This window comes from Plecotus auritus (assembly GCF_963455305.1).
Source record: "Plecotus auritus genome assembly, chromosome: 1".
Taxonomy (NCBI): domain Eukaryota; kingdom Metazoa; phylum Chordata; class Mammalia; order Chiroptera; family Vespertilionidae; genus Plecotus; species Plecotus auritus.
The window spans coordinates 85393715-85414745 of NC_137770.1; the positions used below are offsets into that span (position 1 = coordinate 85393715).

Consider the following 21031-nt stretch of genomic DNA (forward strand, 5'->3'; position numbering starts at 1 on the left):
GTAGTGAAAATGCCTCAGTGATTTAAGTTGAAAGCAGTATATTGGTACATGGCTCTTGCACATGTACAAATGTATTTTTATTCAAAAATACAAAATAAATTATCTGTAGGCGTGGACAATGACAGCAGTAAACCATTGTATATTGTCAACTGAAACCAGTAACTGATGGTTAGAGAGATTTTCTTGAACATCAGCCAGCCTTTTCTTCAGTCATTTCCTTCAACTGACTCTCTGAAGGAATAGGTGAGGAGATGCCCTGAGCTTCCTCTCAGTTCTCAGTAATGATGGTAAAGCACTATTCCAGGGCTAGAACATGCCGCCTCCCATCCCTCCTCCCATTCCACCCATCCCACCCATCCCAGGGTCCTTCTCCTCTTTAGGAATTTCTGTGACCACAACTTCTGCTGTTGTTAACAGAGAGGCCATGCCACAGCATCCAGTAAAGCAGTTTTTACAACCTTAGTTGGATCAATGATTCCTTTTTCCAACATATTCACAAAATCTCCAAGCATGGCATCATAACCAATTTCTGAGGAACTTTGCATAATTTTCTCAACTATCAACGACCCCTCAACACCTGCATTCTTAGCAATGGTCATTGCAGGAATTTTTAGTGCTTTCTTCACAATTTCTATACCAATTTTTTGATCTTCATTAGTTGGAGTTAATGAGTCCAAGGCTGGAATGCACCGAAGTAGGGCACAGCCCCCGCCCAGAACAATGCCTTCCTCCACAGCAGCTCGGGTAGCATTGAGGGCACATGTGACTCTATCTTTCTTCTCATTCACTTCAACATCACTTGTCCCACCAACCTTCAGCACAGCTACCCCATCTGAGAGTTTGGCCAGGCGTTCATTTAGTTTTTCCTATTCATATTTACTAGTTGTGATATCTAACTGCTCAATTTCTTGAATACTTTTTTTTTTTTTCAATTTGAGCCTTGTCACCTTTTCCTTTCAAGAGCATGGCATCGTCTTTGGTCACAATGACCTCTCCAACTTTTCCTAAGTCATGAGGCTGAATGTCTTCTAAATTGAGAGTCAACCCTTCTTCTCCAAACATGGCACCACCAGTAGCAACAGCCATGTCTTTAAGCTGGTTCTTCCTATTGTCCCCAACACCTGGAGCTTTGGCTGCTGCAACCTGAAGACCAACTTTTAGCCTAGTCAAAACAAGTGTACTTAGAGCTTCTCCATTAACATCTTCAGCAATTATGACCAGGGGCTTATGGTGAGCATTGGCAATTTCAAGAGCAGGTACGATGGACTGAACACTGGAAATTTTATTTTCACTCAACAGAATGTATGCATCTTGGAATTCACATTTCTGACCTTTTGCTGTATTAATAAAGTATGGAGAAATATAACCTTGATCAAACTTCATGCCTTCAATAATTTCTAATTCATCATTCAGTGTTTTTCCATCCTTTACAGTGATGACACCTTTCCTTCCAACACTTTTCATTGCGTCAGAAATTATGCTGCCAATTTCTTTGTCTTCATTTGCAGGAATTGTAGCAACCTGAGCTATTTTTTCAGGGGTTGTCACAGGTTTAGACTGCTTATGAAGTTCAGGAATTACAGCATCAACAGCTAACATCACACCTCTCCTGATTTCCACTGGATTAGCACCTTTACTGATCTTCTCAAAGCCTTCCTTGGCAAAGAAGCATGCCAGTACAGTAGCAGTGGTGGTGCCATTCCCAGCCTCTTCATTTGTATTATTGGCAACATCTTAAACAAGTTTAGCGCAAATATTTTTATATTTATCTTTTAAGTCAATGGACTTTGTAACGGTCACACCATCTTTTGTTACTTTGGGACTTCCCTAGCTCTGTTCAGTAATCACTGTTCTTCCCTTTGGCCCCATAGTAATGGCTAAAGCATTGGCTAAAGGTCTACACCTTGAAGCATTAAGGCTCAAGCCTCTGCACCAAATTTTACATCTTTAGCATAAGGCCAAGTGAGATGAGGAGCCAGTGCCCTGGACATGTGTGTAATTGAAGCATTTCTGCGGGGCAGCGACAGGGCGTGCAGGCAGCAAGGCAGGCTGACGGAGGCGAGTGAGCTTCTTGTTCATATTTTTGATCTTTTTCTTTTTCTTCTTCTTCCTCTTCTTAAAGAATACCCTTCAACATTTCATACTAGAGGCCAGGTGCATGAAATTCACCAGGGTCCCCTCAGACCAGCCTGCACCCTTTCCAATCCAGGACACCTAGACCGGCAGTTGGACATCCCTCTCACAATCCTGAACCGCTGGCTCCTAATGGCTCACCTGCCTGCCTGCATGATTGCCCCCAACTGCCCCCCAATGCCCGCCAGCTTGGTCACCCCTAACTGCACCTCCCGCCAGCCTGGTCATCCCCAACTACCCCCCCTCTGCTGGCCTGGTTGCCCCAACTGCCCCCCCTGCCAACCTGGTTGCCCCTCCTGCCCCCCCCCCTGCTGGCCTAGTCACCCCTCACTGCCCCCCTGCCAGCCTAATCACCCCAACTTCCCCCCCTACTGGCTGGTTGCCCGCAACTGCACCCCCCCCACTGGCCTGGTCACCTCTTACTGCCCCCCTGCCAGCCTGGTCGCCCCCAACAGCCTCCCCTGCTGGCCTGGTCACCCTCAACTGCCCCCCTGCTAGCCTGGTCACCCCTCACGGCCCCCCCACTGGCCTGGTCACCCCACACAACCTGCTGTTCAGTCGTTTGGTCGTCCCTCACTAACCCCCCTGCCGGCCTGGTTGCCCCACACAGCCTGCTGTTCAGTCATTTGGTCATCCCTCACTAACCCCCCTGCCAGCCTTGGTGCCCCATACAGCCTGCTTGTTCAGTCATTTGGTCATCCCTCAGGCCAGCCCTGGGCAGCTGGGCAGCCGACATCCAAGGCTTGCCTGCGCCTCGGGCCGGCCCTGGGCAGCTGGGGGGCTGAGGGGACTGGGGGACTCCAGAAGCAGGCGTGCAGAGTGGTGGAACCTGTCTGGGGGCAGGCCTGGCTGTGCTGCACACTTGCCACCCTGGTGGGGCTGAGGGGACTGGGTGCTGCCATATTTGAGGCATGAAAGTCAATTAGCATATTCCCTCCTTATTGGCTGTGGGTACCACCATCTTTGTGAGGGAAGGACGGTCAACTAGCATATTCTCTTTTTATTAGATAGTATACTTATAATACTGGTTTGGTGGTGATGAACTCCTTTAGCTTTTTCTTGTCTGTGAAGCTCTTTACCTGATCTTCAATTCTAAATGATAGCTTTGCTGGGTAGAATAATCTTGATTGTAGGTCCTTGCTATTTATCACTTTGAATATTTCTTGCCTCTCCCTTCTCGCTTGCATAGTTTCTGTTGAGAAATCAGCTGACAGTCATATGGGTACTCCCTTGTATGTAGCTAATTGCTTTTCTCTTGCTGATTTTAAGATTCTTTCTTTGTCTTTAGCCCTTGGCATTTTAATTATGATGTGTCTTGGTGTGGTCTTGTAATCTGGTGTGGTCCTTTTTGGGTTCCTCTTGTTTGGGACTCTGTGCTTCCTGGACTGGTAAGTCTATTTCTGTCACCAGGTAAGGGAAGTTTTCTGTCATTGTTTCTTCAAATATTTTTCTCTTTTTTTCTGGCACCCCCATAATGTGAATGTTGGTATGCTTAAAGTTGTCCCAGAGGCTCCTTACACTATTTCATCTTTTTGGATTCTTTTTTCTTTTTGCTCTTCTGGCTGAGTGTTTTTTGCTTCCTCATATTTCAAATTGTTGATTTAATTATAAGAATCCTCTACTCTACTGTAGAATCCCTGTATATTATTCTTTATTTCAGTCAGTGTATGCATAATTTCTGACTGGTCCTTTCCCATTTTTTTTGAAGATTTCTAGAAGATTCTTGAGTAACCTTATAACTGTGGTTTTGAACACTATATCCAGTAGTTTGCTTTCTTCCATTTCTTTCATTTGTGACATGTTTCTTTGTCTCTGCATTTTGGCTGCTTCCCTGTGTTTGTTTCTATGTATTGGGTAGAGCTCCTATGTCTCCTTGAGTTGGTAGAGTGGCCTTGTGTAGTAGGTGTTCTATAGGGCCCAGTGGCTCAGCCTCCCCAATCACCTGAGGTGGACACTCTTGGTGCATGCCTTTGTGGGCTGTGTGCACAGTCTTGTTGTAGTTGAGCCTTAATTGCTGTTGGTGTCACTGGGAGAAATTGACCTCCAGGCCCATTGGCTGTGAGGACCAGCTGTGAGTACAGTGGGAGAGCTGCTGTGCAGGAGACACCCCTATGGAGCAGGACTTGCTTCAGTGGGGCTTTGGTGCTCACTGAGTCTGCCCCTTGAGTGTGTCACTTATGGATGTGTAGAGTTGTAATCTGGCATGGTCTGACACTGACCACTGGGTACACTGGCTCTTGGGTCTCCAGAGATGTGCAAAGTCAGCCACTGCCTGTGGCTCCCACCCAGCAGGAACTACAGAGAGATCTGCAGATTCCTCTTCTTGGTATCGGGTTTAGAAGTGCCCAGATGAGGCCCAGCTATGAAGCAAGGCAGGCTGATGCTGGTGCCAGGTCTTGTACCTTTTATTGATAGGTTTGGGGCTCCCTGATCCAGCTGCAGTTTGTTTGAGAGATTTTAGCCTGATCAAGGACAGGCCATTCATATGAAAAATCCGCTACACACAGCTTGGGTGGGGTTGTAAATTGGATGAGGTGGGTCTTAGGGAATCACTAGATGGAGCAAACAGAAATGGCTGGCTGCCAGTCAGCCCTGCAACTGGGGAGGTCACAGCATATTAACAATGGTCCCTGGGAGCACCTTGGTCTGGGAGAGAGCTGCCCCCGAGTTCCTGCCCCAATGCCAGACAATCCAGTTCTTCCTCTTTTGTGTCAGTGTTCCCTAGAGCCTCGCCCTGGCTCTGGAACTCAGAGGAAGTGGGACTTTGTAAGTTCAGTTCATGGTGCTGGCCTTTTAAGAGAAACAGCTGGGTCTCCAGCAGCCTTTGTGTCACTGAGCCCCAATCCACACTGGTTTTTATAGCCCATAGTTCTTACTGCCCTTTGGGACTTATTTTCCCAGCTCTGGGATCCTGGGATGGGTGTCTGGTGTGGGGCTGGGACCCTTGTTCCTCTAGGAAGCCTCCACAGAGACAATCTCTCACCTGATTAAAAAAGTGGCACACATGGGTGGCGGACCAGCCTGTTTCAGGCCTCCGCACCTTCTACTAGTCTCAGTGTGCTTTCTTCTTTACTTCTCTAGTTGTAGAACTTCCACTCAGCCAGCTTTCCAGTGGTTCTGGATGATGGTTGTTCTATACTAGTATTTTAGTTGTAATTTTGATGTGGTTGTGGGAGGCAGAGAGTACAGGCATTTACCTGTGCCACCATCTTCTTTTCTCCTGCAATTGTTTTTTATTATAAAAAATTGGAAATAACCTAAATTTCACGAGAATGGATAAATTGTGCTATTTGCAAATATTGGAATATTGTGCATCCATTATAATGAATGAACTATACTTACATGTATAAACATGGCTAAATCTAAAAAATATATCATTGATTTGTTTCTTCTAGGGAGGAAAACAGGATGACTAGGAGTCAGAGGTGAGAAGAGTATTTTTATTTTGTTATGCTTTTGAAACCTAAATTTTACATGAGGTAAATATTTATTTTTTTAAAAATCAAATTAATTTTTAAATTGTTGAATAATAAAAATGTTGCAGACAGCTGGTATAGAATTTTTTTTTAATGCAGACCAAATAAAGAGCAACCAGCTCCCCTCTGCTCCCCTCATCGTTTATACCACCAAACTCTCCTAGTTTAACTCAGATAGGGTCCAGACTCCTCCCATGGCTTCTCAGCCTGGCCACTGCATTGCCTGGGAAACAAAGCTCTTGGTTTCTTCCATTATTTGCTTCTGACAACAAAGACAGCAGGGGAAGAATAATATAGCAAGGAGCAGTGAGATATCAGGATCTACACAGCTGGGAGAGCTGTGGACACTGAGTTTTCACTCTCCTTCCACCTCAGTGGGGAAGGAAGGGTAAACCCATATGTGCAGAGGCTTCCTTCCTGGGAAGCCCAGCTCCTCTGGCTTATCTTGTCAGCTGTTCTTTCTTCGTCAAGATCGTTTTCTTCTTTCTGTCAGAAAATTACCACAATGTGCGGGCTGAGTTAGATCAAGGTACTTCGCTGAAATCTGTTGTGTACATTGTCAGAATAAATACATAACTTGGCTGATGTCTACAATGTGACCCATTCAGAACTCTGAGTCTTGGTGACTGAGTTCAGTTCTCTAGTGAGGGAGAACTGATCCTCACCTTGGTCCCCTCCACCTGGAGGCTAAGGTCTAAGCTTTAATGCTCAGTTGACAGGGTCTTAGATCATTAGCTCAGTCTCTTCTCTCATTATTAAGTCCCTCTACTTTGCCTCCCACTAGCCTCGATTTTCCTTTTCATTGGAGGATGAGCCAGTCTTCAAATTTCTTAGAGAAGCTGAAGAAGAAAATACTCTTTTTTAAAAACTCACTGAACGCCTGCTGGATGTATTGGGTTTTTGCTGATATCTCGTGATCCCCAAGCCCGGGTCTACTCTGTCATGATTTCCAAGGTCAGACAGGTGAGTATTGTCTTACAGTCCCCTTGTCCCACTCACAGTTCTCTCTGCTCAGGAGCTTGCTTCTCTCAAGGCCTATGTGCCTTCTAATTGGGTTGATGTTCATGGTTCCTGAGAGTCTGAGTGATTTTGAACCCAAATACAGAGAAGAACTAATGTCCCAGGAGGGAGATATCCCAAAGTCAACTCTTCAGGTACTCTGAACTGTGACTTTTGGAGTTCATGTGGTAGGCAGAAAAAAAAGAAGACATCCAGCACCATATCTGGAATGTGAGTCTGAAGAAATGAAAAATGACACCCTTTCTTCTCTGTTTTAAACCTACACTAACTTACTCTGCCTCATCTGAGTCTTCTCTTTATGTTTTTATTTTTCTCCATTTTCTCTCACACCTAAATTTAGGTTGTGTATGTGATATTGTGCATAGGAGTGTGCTTGAATGTGTGAAGAAATTTGATTTATTGAGAGTATTACCTTCTGAAGCAAAAAAGATCTCTCTCACCCTTGCTTTATGATATAACCAAGCTTTCTCCTCTTGGAGAAGCCTTTCTCCCCTTGGGCATCAGCAGCCCAGTGATGTGTGAGCTATGACCTATTTTAAGCCCTATGCATTAGAAATGGGACAATGATAGGCAGATAATATTTATTGAGTACTTATTCTGCATCAAGTACTGTTCTACATGTTTTATATAAATTCATTTAATATTATAACAATCCCCTGAGGTTGCAATGTGTTTTTTTTTTATCACTATTTCACAGTTGAGAAACTGAGACACAGCCAGGTTAAACAACTTTTCTAAGGCTGCAGCAATGGTGGAACCAGGAGTCTGGTTCTACAGCAGTCTGGCTGTAGAGTGTGTACATTTAACCACTACACAGATAATCTTTATCCAAGTCAAAGTTCCTTCTGGGAAAACTCAATATATTGCATAGGTATTTCTGAATTACAAGCCCCTCTGAACCTTCTCTGTACCACTCAGGTGGTGATGGTCCCCTGGTCCCCTACGAGCTGTCTTGATCTTCAAGACAAGGTTGGATCCCCTGTACCTCCTTGATTTGGTGGTGAATGGGCATAGTCTAAATAATTTTTCGTGTGTAAGGAGTATCACTGAGCTACTTTATGAGTTAAATTGGGAATGAAAGGAGAAAGTGCTGAGGTGATGGGGTCTAGGGGGTCATGGAAACTTGCCAGTGCTTGGACCTACTTTCTGAGATTCGGAGGAAGACTCCTCCTGGGCAGTCTGTGTGTGGACAGCCAACTCTTCACAGGCAGGTAGTCCAAAGAGTTCTCTGTTCATGACCTTGACCCAATAAAAAACCTCCTGATGGTCAAGGAGCAGGCTCCCTAACACTGGCTGGGAGACACCATAGGATAATAAATGTTTAGGACACTTTGGTGAAGAAGCAAAATGACAGGCTTGTGGCTTTCTCCAGTAACTCTTCAGCTGCTACCACCCAAGGACCTGGTGGGGTGGGGTGGGCAGATTTCTTCCTGTGTACAACCTCAGGTCTCGTTGCATGAATCCCCCCTGGTGACAAAGCTACCACATCAAATGTCTCTTAAAGCTCCAAGCTCTAGCAGAGTCCCATTATACACAGGTTGCAAATCTAAGATATACAATTTCATTACAGACTCCATACTTGTCTGCCTTAGGAGATGGGATTTATTATGACACCTCTAACGCAGCCAGAAAGATTTCCTGGCATATGTTTGTGGAGAAGGTTGTAATACTTAGTGTGCTCATTTTTAAATGGAAGTTATTATTCATGCTGACATTGCTAGTTGCCTAGCCCTATATCAATTTCCCCCTTCTTCCTCACTAAAGAACCCCAATTTTGTTCAGAGTGGTAATGTACCCAGAGAAATATACTCACCCTAATACAGAGTCCTTTGCACATAAGGGATTACCTGTGACACAATTCTAGCTCATGAAAGTCACTGAGCAGGGTTTCTAGAAGAGATTTTTTAAAAGGTCATGTTCTCTTTAGACTTTTCATGCCTGGAGAGGGAGTATTACTTATGACTGTGACATAACTCTCTGACTAGCCTGTCCTCTCCTTTTCTCTCCATTTAAATGTGTTGTTTCCAGTCTGCGTTTTCTGCCCATGGAATAGCTGCTGGTGCTCTGATGAAGCACTCTATTGGCTTCACCCTCCCATCATGCCTTCCAGAATAAAGTCACTAAATAGGCCTGACTCACAGAGAAAACAGATGTGCCTGCAGTAAATCAACTGTATTGATGCCATGTGACCAGAGAGAGGTCTCCTAGACCTCTGGACCTTGGCCCTGTCTCAGACCTAGGAACTATGACATAACCCTAGTGTGGAATTAATCCCAAGAATGGTTAACTAAGGTTAAATTCCCTGATAGCTCAAATGCATGGCAGGCTCAAGTAAAAATTACATCCATTTGTGGAAAGTAAGAGATGTGATGTATTTCAAAGTCTGGAACTTTATACTTGTACATCAGTAATTCTGAGTGCTTAGGCATGCTTTATATCAATACAATTCTTATTAGTGAAAAAGAATCATTGATGACAATCTTTTTTTCTCTCTTTATTGATTAAGGTATTACACATGTGTCCTTATTCTCCCATTGCTCCCCCATACCCTCTCACTCATGCCCTCACCCCCTGGTGTCTGTGTCCATTGGTTAGGCTTATATGCATGCATACAAGTCCTTTGGTTGATCTCTCCCCCTTACCCACACCCTCCCCTACCTTCCCTCTGAGGTTTGACAGTCTGATCAATGCTTCTCTGTCTCTGGATCTGTTTTTGTTCATCAGTTTATGTTGTTCATCATATTCCACAAATGAGTGAGATCATGTGATATTTATCTTTCTCTGACTGGCTTATTTCGCTTAGCATAACGTACAGCAAAAGAAACCATCAACAAAACAACAAGAAAGCCCACTGCATGGAGAACATATTTGCCAATGTTATCACCAATAAGGATTTAATCTCCAACATTTACAGGGAACTCATACAACTTAACAAATGGAAGATAAACAACCCAATCAAAAAATGGGCAACAGACCTAAATAGATACCTTTTGAAGGAGGACATAAGGAAGGCCAAGAGACATATGAAAACATGCTCAAAGTCACTAATCATCCAAGAGATGCAAATCAAAACGACAATGCAGTAACATCTCACACCTGTCAGTATGGCTATCATCAACAAATCAAAAAAGGACAAGTGCTGGCGAGGATGTAGAGAAAAAGGAACCCTCGTGCACTGCTGGTGGGAATGCAGACTGGTGCAGTCACTGTAGAGAACAGTATGGAGTTTCCTCAAAAAACTAAAAATGGAACTCCCATTTGACCCAGTAATCCCACTTCTAGGAATATATTCCAAGAAACTAGAAACTGGAGAGCACTGATGACAATCTTATAGCATCCACAAACATAACAGACTTCAGCAACATTGCTGGGTACAAGGTGAATATAGAAAAATCAGTTAGGTTCTAGACACCTACAACATACAATTTCTAAAATATAATTTTTAGAAAAGATTTTATTCACAATAGGAACAAAGTCTCTAAGGTACCTAGGAATAAATAATAGGTGTGTGTGCAGCTTTTAAGAAGAAAGTTATTTTTTAAAAAGAAAAAAAAATGGTGAAACATACTTTGCCCTTGGATAAGATTTAATATTTCAAAAGATGTCAATTCTCCCACAAATCAAGTCACAGATGCAGTACTATTCTCATCAAAAGCCCAATAGGAACTTAACAAGTTGTTCTAAAATTTAAATAGAAAAGTAAAAGGCCTAGAATACCCAAGAACAAATTGGAAAAGAATGAGATGGGGCTTATCTTACCAAATGTCAATATTTGTAATAAGACTATAGTTATTAAGACAATGCAATATTTACACAAGGATTAACAAAGAAGACCAGTGGAAGAGAGTAGAAAGTTTTATTCTATTTAGACTTTTGATGACTCCACAGATGACAGAGGCATGAAAAATGACCGGAGAAAAGATGGGCTCTGATCAATGCTGCTGGACAACCTGTTATTCATGTTGGGAAAATTAAATGACTTCCCTAATTCACACCATCACCAAATAGAAATAAAAGATTGTTAAACGAGCCCTGAATGTAAGAAACAAATTTTTACAAGTTTAAAAGAAAATATAAAATATATGTATGATTTGAGGGTAGAGAAGTTTTCTTAACAAGATACAAAAAGCACAGACCATAAAGGGAAATTCTAATATGTTTATCTAAGTGAAAAAAAAACTTCACATCATAGAGACCATAGGAGGGCTGGCCTGCTCAGGCCTGTGGCCACCATGGCCTATGGTATGCAGCTTTCTCCTGCCAACTCAAAGGCCATGTCTGGAAGTCCACATGCAGCAGGTATAGGCAGGTCTGCCTCAGAACCAGCCTCCAACAGATGAGGCTGCCCTGGGGACACAGGGCTGAGAGTGGACAGGCAGAGAGCAGCCTGCTCTGGAAAGTTCTTCTGGTACATGGGCAAAACAACTCCTTTCTACATGGGAATGTAGCTGTGTGACTGAACCCCTCAACAGGTTGTTCTGGGATATATAGCAAAGTTAGGTTGATCCATTTGTGGTAGGGATGACTTCTATTTCAAATGTTATCCATGTTAACTTGCATTTTCACTTCTTATTGACCCACCTTCCTACTCCACCTTATTATTTATTGTAACCTAAGGCTTAGGATATTTATTTGGAATAGGAAATGCCATCAAACTGGTCCATCATGCAGGCACTAGTTCTGTGTGAAGCTTCCTAGCTTAGTGGCTAGAACAAAACTTAGGCTTAATAAATTTGTGTGAAATCTAAATCACTATAATGTTAAAGAGTGTTAAGAAATGATATAATTGAGGAGAGAAATGAAGATGGCAGCATAGGTAAACACCTAAACTGCTGCCTCGCACAACAATTTCAAAACTACAACTAAAAGACAAAACGGACATCATCCAGAACCACAGGAAGTCTGGCTGAGTGGAAATTCTACAACTAGAAGGAAAGAGAAAAGCACACTGAGAATCAGAGGAGCTGCAGAAGGCAGAGGTATGGAGGCGTGCGCAGAGAGGGCTGGCAACTGAGTACGCGGCTGGCTTTCTCAATTGGGAGGGAGACAAAAGCGCTCAAATGCTCTGAACTTCAGTTCCGGGCAAGACTCTGGGGACCCAGACTCATTGGGGAGAAACTGGACTGTCTGGCAGTGGGTGAAACTCGAGGGCGGCTTTCTCTCAGAGGTGCTTGCAGTTATTACCATGGGACACTGAGACCCGGGGTGCTTCTTAGGGAAGGGCTGAAGGGAAGCCATGGCTGTCTGTTCTGCCCTGAGACTCCGCCCCATCCAAGCTGAGCACAGAGGCTTTTGTAAGTCTTGTCTCATAAGGGTGTCTCCAGCACAGAAGTTGATCCTCACAGCTGATCCTCATAGCCAATTGGCCTGGAGGTCAATTCCTCCCAGTGATACCAACAACAATCAAGGCTTAACTACAACAAGACTGTGCACACAGCCCACAAAGGGGTGCATCAAGAGTGTCCACCTCAGGTAACTGGGAAGGTTGAGCCACTGGGCCCTATAGGACACCTAGCACACAAAGCCACTCTATCAACTCAGGGAAGCAGCCAAAATGTGGAGACAAAGAAACAGGTCACAAATGAAAGAAATGGAGGAAAAAAAAAGACTGGATATGGAGTTCAAAACCACAGTTATAAGGTTTTTCAAGAATTTTCTAGAAAAGGCCAATAAATTTAGTGAGACCCTCAAGAATATGAAAAAGGACCAACTAGAAATTAAGCATACACTGACTGGAATAAAGAATAGTATACAGAGATCCAACAGCAGACTAGAGGATCGCAAGAATCAAGTTAAAGATTTGAAATACAAAGAAGCAAAAAACACCCAACCGGAAAAGCAAAAAGAAAAAAGAATCCAAAAATATGAAGATAGTGTAAGGAGCCTCTGGGACAACTTCAAGTGAACCAACATCCGAATTATGGGGGTGCCAGAAGAAAAGAGAGAGCAAGATACTGAAAACCTATTTGAAGAAATAATGGCAGAAAACTTCCCCCACCTGGTGAAAGAAACAGACTTATGAGTCCAGGAAGTACAGAGAACCTCAAACAAAAGGAATCCAAAGAGGATCACACCAAGACACATCACAATTAAAATGCCAAGAGCAAAAGACAAAGAGAGAATATTAAAAGCAGCAAGAGAAAAACAGTTAGTTACCTACAAGGGAGCACCCATACAATTGTCAGCTGATTTCTCAACAGAAACTATGCAGGCCAGAAGGGAGTGGCAAGAAATATTCAAAGTGATGAATAGCAAGAGCCTACAACCAAGATTACTCTACCCAGCAAAGCTATCATTCAGAATTGAAGGGCAGATAAAGAGCTTCACAGGTAAGAAAAAGCTAAAGGAGTTCATCACCGCCAAACCAGTATCATGAAATGCTGAAAAGTATTCTTTAAGAAGAGGAAGAAGAAAAAGATAAAGATAAAAACTATGAACAACTAATACATATCTATCAACAAGTGAATCTCAAAATCAAGTGAATAAAAAATCTGATGAACAGAATAAACTGGTGAATATAATAGAATCAGGGGCATAGAAAGGGAGTGGACAGACAATTCTCGGGGGGAAAGGGGTGTGTGGGGTGCAGGAAGAGAATGGACAAAAATCGTACACCTATGGATGAGGACAATGGCGAGGGGGTAAGGGCAGAGGGTGGGGTGGGAACTGGGTGGAGGGGAGCTATGGGGGGGGGGAAGAGGAACAATTGTAATAATCTGAACAATAAAGATTTATTAAATAAAAAATGATATAATTATTTTCAACATATAACACATGGAGAAAATAATGCAATATACCCCTTATCCAGATTAAGCAGTTATCAAGTTTACCATATTTTCTCTTTAAATTGCCATCTTAAATATTGTTAGTGGCCTGAAATTTGTTCCAATTTTAGAAAACATTAGAAAATACTTGGAAAAAAGTGTGATCTGGCTCTGTCACCCACAGCATCTCATCTTCTCTGTGACACATTGGTGGGCCCTCCAATAAGCCCACCACAAACACCTGGGATCTAATTCTGGGAAAGACCAGAGGGCACCCTCCTTCACACCTCACTGAGTAAAAAAACCTGTGGTTGGTTTTTTCAGTAATGTGACAAACATAGGTCACCTTTTTTACTATTCTGGGATGCCAGAGAAACCCAACCCATCAGAGCAAAGACGTTTCTGCAAGGCCTTCATTAAAAACACGGAATGACTATAAAGCCCACACTAATGACTACACTTTTCAAGGAAGAACCATCCAGGGCCAACGGGGTGATTTTTTTCCATTGGGGCCTATATTTCATTCCATTTGTGCTAGGGGTTCTGAGGAGAACACACACCGGGAGATTAAGCGTCTACCTCCGGCTGATGGCCCTCAAAGCTAGCGCTCCTGCCCAGACTTCTCTCCCTCCTCTAGACTGGCAATCCCAATTGGCTTCTAGCACCTTCACCTGGAAGGCCCATGGACACGTCAAACTCAAGTGTCCTAAACTGAACTAATTATTCCCACTTCCTCTCCAAACAGAGTCTTCTAAAAAGCCCCAGTGTTCTCAAATTTAAATTTCACAAAGTGACCCTGAAAATACCTGACTGTTTTTTTATTGAGGCAAAGTTCACGTAACATAAAATTAACCATTAACCCTTTAAAATATATAATTCAATGGCATTGAGTACATGCACAATGGTGTGCAACCAGCACTTCTATCTAGTCCCAAGACAAATGCTTTGCCTCAAAAGGAAAACTCATACCCATTAAGTAATCATTCCTCATTTCCCCCTCTCCCCAGCCCCCCAAAACACAATTAACTTTCTATCTCTATGGATTTGCCTATTCTGGAGGTTTAATGTAAATGGAATCATGGAATATGTGACATTTTATGTATGGCTTCTTTAACTCAGTAGAAGGTTTTCAAGTTTCTTCCATGTTGTAGCATTCATACTTCCTTTTTATGGCTGAATAACATTCCACTGCATGGATATAACACTATTTGTTTATCCATCCTTCAGTTGATAAACATTTAGGTTGTTTCCACTTTTTGGCTATTGTGTGCAGTGCTGCTCTGAAATGTTCACTTACAAGTATTTGTTTAAATGCTTGTTTTTAATTTTGGGGGGTATATACCCAGGAGTGGAATTGTTGGGTCATATGGTAATTTTTTGTTTAATTTGTTGAGCAACTGCCAAATGTTTTCTGCAGTGACTGCACTGCATTTTGCATTGACACTGTACATTTTACACTCTCACAGCCATGTATGAGGGTTCTAATTTTCCCTTCCTTCCTTCCTTCCTTCCTTCCTTCCTTCCTTCCTTCCTTCCTTCCTTCCTTTCTCCCTCCTTCCCTCCCTCCCTTCCTCCCTCCTTGCCTTTTTTTTTTTTTTTAATTCTAGCCATTCTACTGGATGTAAGGTGGTATCTTATTATGGTTTTGATTTTCATGTCCTTATCACGTTAAGTGCCATGTCAGTCACCGGTGACTGAAATGGAAAGGAAGACAAAACAGGCTTGGCGTTTAATGTGTTAATCTACATAACTAATCATGGTCGAACATCTTTTCAAGTGCTTGTTTGCCATTTCTAGATCTTCTTTGGAATGATGTTTTTCAATTTCTTTGCTCATCCTATATAATAAAAGCTAATATTATCCCCTCTACCAGAGTTCTTCCAGGAGTTCGACCAGGGGCTGGGCCAGTTGGGGGAAGAGATAGAGGCCCTGGCTCTGGCAGGTGGCCAGGGAAGGGAAGGAATACTGGGCCGGCAGCCGGCAGCCACTAGGGACCCGACCAGTGCATGATTTTCATGTACTGGGCCTCTAGATTTTCATAATACCCTTGCCTTTTTATTGAGACCTGAATTAGATCTCAGGTCACAAGCCTGGTGTGTGGGACAGTGACTTAGCTGAGTTCCCAGCAGTTGCAGCAGAGGGGTCTTTAGCTACCATACTTGCTTGCTTGTACTTTTCTTGAGTTGGGAGTTATAAAGAAAATTAATCAAGGCTCCAGTGAATCTCTAGTGTTGGTTAAGAGCATTCTTATCAACACATTAACCATCCAAGTGAAAATGTGCAGTAATCCTTGACTCCCCTTCCCCCCCTAACTGCTCATGTCTACTCAGGTGTTGTGTGATATTAAAAAGAGCCAAGTAAAGCTCACTTTAGAAACAATACTAAAGTTTATGGTAATGTACTAACCTTCATCTTGGCTTCATTTCATTTTAATATCTGTATTATTTCTTTATTCCTAATTCTTCATTTAAAATTTTGTTATGTGGTATAAAATGTTGCAACCTGCCTCAATTTGCTGTTTTAAAAATCCAAGATAAAATTAAAAAATAATTCTTAAAGAGTTTAACTCCTATATAATTCTGTAAAAACAAAACAACTTTTATTGTTTTGCTAACTATTCATGAATACTTAAATGTTTATTTTGGAAATTTAGAAATGGCACACAACAAGCAAACAAGTGAAGTAAAAATCTGTAAACTTATCCTGAACTACTGTTAATATGTTGGTGTGTATCCTTTCAGTCTATTCTGTCTGTCTATCTATCTATCTATCTATCTATCTATCTATCTATCTATCATCTATTTTTTTCTACCTACACTATTTTAAAAATGGGTTATATTGTCAGTTCTTTTCATGCAGTTTTCATTTAACAATATGTTATGCTTATTTTCTCTCATGATTAACTAGATTTTCATGGCTGTAAGTTTTTAAACTATAATGTGCATTAAATATCACTGGAATAGCCTGTTAAAATAAAAATTTTAAGTCTTGCTCCCAGAGATTCAGATTCAGTCATCTGGACCTGTGTCCAGAAACCTGTATTTTTAATATAAGACCCTGGCTGATTCTAATGCAGGCTGTTCTTTGACAATTTGAGAATCAGCTATTTATACCAATAATTGTAACTCTTGTCTAATTTTCCATTGTGTAGATAGATATACCATTATTTATTCAATCAACTAATTATTCTGGGACAATTAAATTATTTGCACTTTTCACTTTTTTTCAATAAACATCCTTATGCCTACAATGTTGCCCTCGTCCATGACTGAAGGTTTCCTGATTCCACCCACAATGGGTGCTATGTGACAGTGATGGTGTGGCTAACTGCTCCTGAAATGGTGGGATGGCAGATTGAGGTGCAGAGGAGAAATGAAAGTGGAAGCAGCTGACTGTGTGAGGAAGTGAGATTTAAATGCCACATAATAGAGGCTTACAGCCAAAGGAAGTTATATACTTTGGCCTGGCCAGCGAGGTGTCTTACTTCTCTAGGAACTTTCTCTCTTGAACAGGGAAAGTTAAATATAAAGAATTATTGACTTCAACAGCGAATTGAAGTGACAAGGGATTCATTGATAAGGTGCCTTGGAATCTAGTGGAAATCCAGCTTCTGGGGTGTGGTGGAAAGTCAATCACAGGGGGGTCCTTGAGTGGAAGTACTCCCCTAGGAAACTGCTGGGGTAGGGTGAGGTGCCAGGAAAGGCTGCTGACCACCTGGTGCTGGGGAAGCCACATGTGTTGCAGGAGCCAGAAGCCCACCCATACAGGAAGCAGGAAGCGAAAGCCTCGCCTCCTGCTGCATCTCTCGAGTGCCCTCTACTGACAAAGCGTGGGCAAGTTAGCAAAGGCAAAATATTTCAAAGGCCCAGATCAGTTTTCACATCGTTGACAAGAAAGTAGAATTAGGAACTGAGTCAAATAGATAAGCAGGAACAGCATAGGACTTGGGGTGCTACTGGCATTTAGTGAGTGTGGGCCAGGGTTGTGTCCCTGATGGTGAGCTGTCTGGTTCCACACAGGGAATAACCATCCCTATGGAATGCCAGTAGCACCCCTTATATCAGTAGGGTGCCAGCAAGAAATGGTAGCCCACCTAAGTGAGGATAATTTGAGAAGAGTCCCTTGACACAATAGTGGGCAAGGTGGGGAGGCCACAAGGAAAAATGCAGCTCCTTGGGGCTCCTTGCAGCCAGAGCCCTTAGCTGCCCCAGCCTGAAGAGGCAGGAGGCAGTTACTGGAACTGGAAGGAGAGGTGTGTGGGAAGGGCTGCCTGACAGGATGACCGGAGCTGTGACTTTCAGCTCAAAGTGCAGCCAGCCAGGGTTCCCCTGAGAAGGGGACCACCTGCTCTCTGTTCCTCTGACGTGCCAGTGCCACACCCACTCCCCCCCCACCCCGCTAACCCCCACGGTGAGTGAGCCCAACTGGAAGCCAGAAGTAGGGAGAACTGTCAGCATCAATACAGCCTGCTGAGATCCAGCTGGGTGGGCAGGGGCTGTGACTAGGCAGGGATGGGGCTGGCTGTGTCCTGAGACTGCTTCTCAGACCCAGACTTCAGGCCCTGGGCCCACTCAGCTCCCAGAACCTCACAGTTGGGCAGCATCTCCTCCACCAAGATCCGAGTGAGGCCTGGGTTGGACACGGCAGGGAGGTCTGAGATGTCCAGCCTGTGGAGGTTCAGAGATTGTCCAGGGTTTCTTAGTAGATGGCACAGTCTCCTGCATCCACAGCCTATAGGTACCACCTGGAATTTCAACAACTCAGGAGAGGGGTGGCCATGCCCATTGGACCACAACACTCCCCTCCCTGGAACAGCCCTGGGCGCTGCTGCCTTGTTGGGATTCTAAAGCCATCCCTTTCATTGAAAGCTTCCAAGAGGACCATCAGCCTCAGCTCAAAGGAGAAGGGATATTGCAAGGAGAGAGGAGGCCAGGGAGTGCAGCTGTGGAACAGAGAGGTCATGAGCCAAAAAAAAAAAAAAAAAAAAAAAAAAGAAAGAAAGCATTCTTTTCCCTAAAACTTTCTGAGAAAGGCACAAGCAGAATTGCTTTGCTCCTGGAATGTCAAAGTCCTGAGCCAGGGGAAGGGGAAGGAGTGTTGACATCACTGAGGCTTGTGACGCACTCCGCACTCCGGTTTGTGGGCTTTAGAACTTCAAAGAAAACACGGGGTCCTTTGGTTTGCTCATGGGACATCAAAGAAGGCAATGGCTCAGCGGTGACACAACAGATAGCGCTGTGGTGCCTCGATGCAGCTTCAAAGTCTGCGTCAGGCTGGGCAGGGAAGAGGAAGTCAGAGTCCGGGAGGACAGTGGGGGCTGCACGGGTTGGGAAAGGACTTGTTTGTGAGCACCTGTGAGGCGCTTCCTTTTGGGGATTTTCAGGGAATTATGTGGCAGGAGTGGAAGGGGAAGGACATGAGTGAGGCACTTGGGACCTGAAACTTGTATGTTAGAAACAAAATACAGGTAACTCGTGGAGCAGAGCTGCAGGGCAGGGCCGACCGCAAGGAGTGCTCACCTCTGTGTGGTGTGTGACATCACAGCAGGGGGCCGGGCACTTGCTAAACCACAGACGTTCCTCTCCCCCAGTGACCAGAATCTAGAGGTTATTTCTAAGAAAACTCAGCTTCTTTTCTCATTGTGAGGTGAGCAAGGGAAACTAAATGTCCCCTCCACCCCATCCCACTGCTGCCCACACTAAGCACCCTGAGGGTGGATACTTGCCCTTGATTTTGAATCAGCTCTGATGGAGCGCACTCTGCGTCCCAATGCATGCCAAATCAGAGCGCAAATGCAGGTGGGAGGGGCACCTGGGGCAGAGGCAGCTGCTGGGGAGGGTTCCCCTGTGGTATAAATAAATGCAAAAGGAACTTATAGAGTGACTGGGGTAGGAGGAGGGGGACAAAGGCAGTGAGTAAAGCAAATAGTCTCTCGGTGCCTGGGTTGGTCCCAGAAAAACCTCAGATGGCCCGGAACCGGATGTGATAGCTTCCAGTTTCACATTCCACACAGCTCCACACAGAGCAGCAATGTTTTTCAGCCAGGTCAAGATTGCTGCCGCCCTGCTTAAATCAGTTTGGGAGAACTGCCATCTTTAAAATGTTGAATGTTCCAAGCTGCAACAGTTAGCGGTATTTGGGATTCAAGTATGAGAAGCCTGATTTCCAGTAGTGCAGACAATAAGAGCTTATGTTTCCCATACGACAAGCAGCGTGCAGGTGATCAGTCCAGGGCTGCTGCCGTGACTGCACAGTGTGACGCCTACGTGTCTTTGACATCCATGTGTGCATGTTGACTTTTCATCCTCATGCTTATTGCTTCCATGTCACAAGACAGCTGCAGCTACTTCAGGCATGACATCTGATACCAGGGAAAAGAAAAAAGAAGCCACCTTAGCTCCCTTTCCTGGGAAATAGAAGGTTCAACAAGATGGTCTCTGAGGTCCCTTCTAGCCCTGAATTTCCGGAAGTCTCTCATTCCCCATAATAGGCACCTCTTGGTTTCCTTAATTTTTGCTTGCTTTCTTGTTTTCCCTTTTTCTCCCGTATGTGTCCTATTTTCTTTTTAATGGGCTCCCTGTGGAAAAACCCTGTCTGGCCCTATTACATCCTGACCAAAATGGTCCAATGCTGGTGATCTGAGGGCAGCCCTCCTTGGGTCAGAATCCCAGGAGCCCCGATTTGGGATCTGGGAACTCTCTGAAACACCACCGTTTTAGTTCCTGCACGCACTGACTGTCTGCATGGCGCCCTCTCGTGTCCAGACTGAGTTTTGCTGTCTAGTCCAGGTGTCCAGAGCATTCTTCCTTTTTTCTTTTCCCCACGAGGGAGCAGTTCCGGACAAATAAAACAACCAGTAGAAGACATTTTTTAAACTTTAAAGTAACAGTAGTTGTACTGAGTTTCAAGAGAACTGTACATTCTTAAACCAGACTGTCCAATTGATTGAAAGAAGATCAATTAGAATATGGGAAGAGAGTTTTAGTTACCAAAATATTAACAAGCGCATGATATAGCAACTGAGAAGAAGCATCTGGTCATTATTTCCTGGTGCTCACACAGCCCTTGAAAAAGCCCCACATGTAAGCATGTGTTTTATCTCATTTCAGCCAGAAATAGCTGGATATAGATCTCTCTAGTCCTGACCTTTATTTAAAAAAAAATTTTTTTTTTTTTATTGTCTAAAGTTTTACATTGGTCTCCTTTTTCCCCAATTGACCCTCCTCCCACCCATTCCCACCCCGGACAAGCCCCCACAGCCCCAGTGTCTGTGTCCATTGGTTATGCTAATATGCATGCGTACAAGTCCTTTGGTTGCTCTCTACCCAACCCTCCCCCCCACACCTCGCCTCCCCTGCCATTTGTCTCTGGATCTATTCTTGTTCATCAAATTATGTTGATCATTATATCCCACATATGAGTGAGATCATGTGATATGCTCCAACTGGCCTACCAAACTCTCCAGATATGTCCAGGGAGCATAACACATGTAACTGTGTGAAAATAGAACTTTAGATTCATCCTCTCCCTCCCAAAATTTTTCTTCCCTCCATTCTTCCCTCTTTGGCACCACCAGCCTCTTTCTTGCACAGGCCCAAAGCCTAGGAAGGTTTTGACCCCTCTCTTTCCCATATCTTG

At 43.8% G+C, this 21031-nt stretch overlaps 1 pseudogene across 1 annotated transcript; it reads right to left on the reverse strand.

The window, feature by feature from the left end:
* Window positions 1-306: 306 nt before the first annotated feature.
* LOC308238911 (60 kDa heat shock protein, mitochondrial-like) lies at window positions 307-1991 on the reverse strand (annotated as a pseudogene). The gene has a single exon. The product of its transcript is annotated as a 60 kDa heat shock protein, mitochondrial-like (transcript).
* Window positions 1992-21031: the final 19040 nt, after the last annotated feature.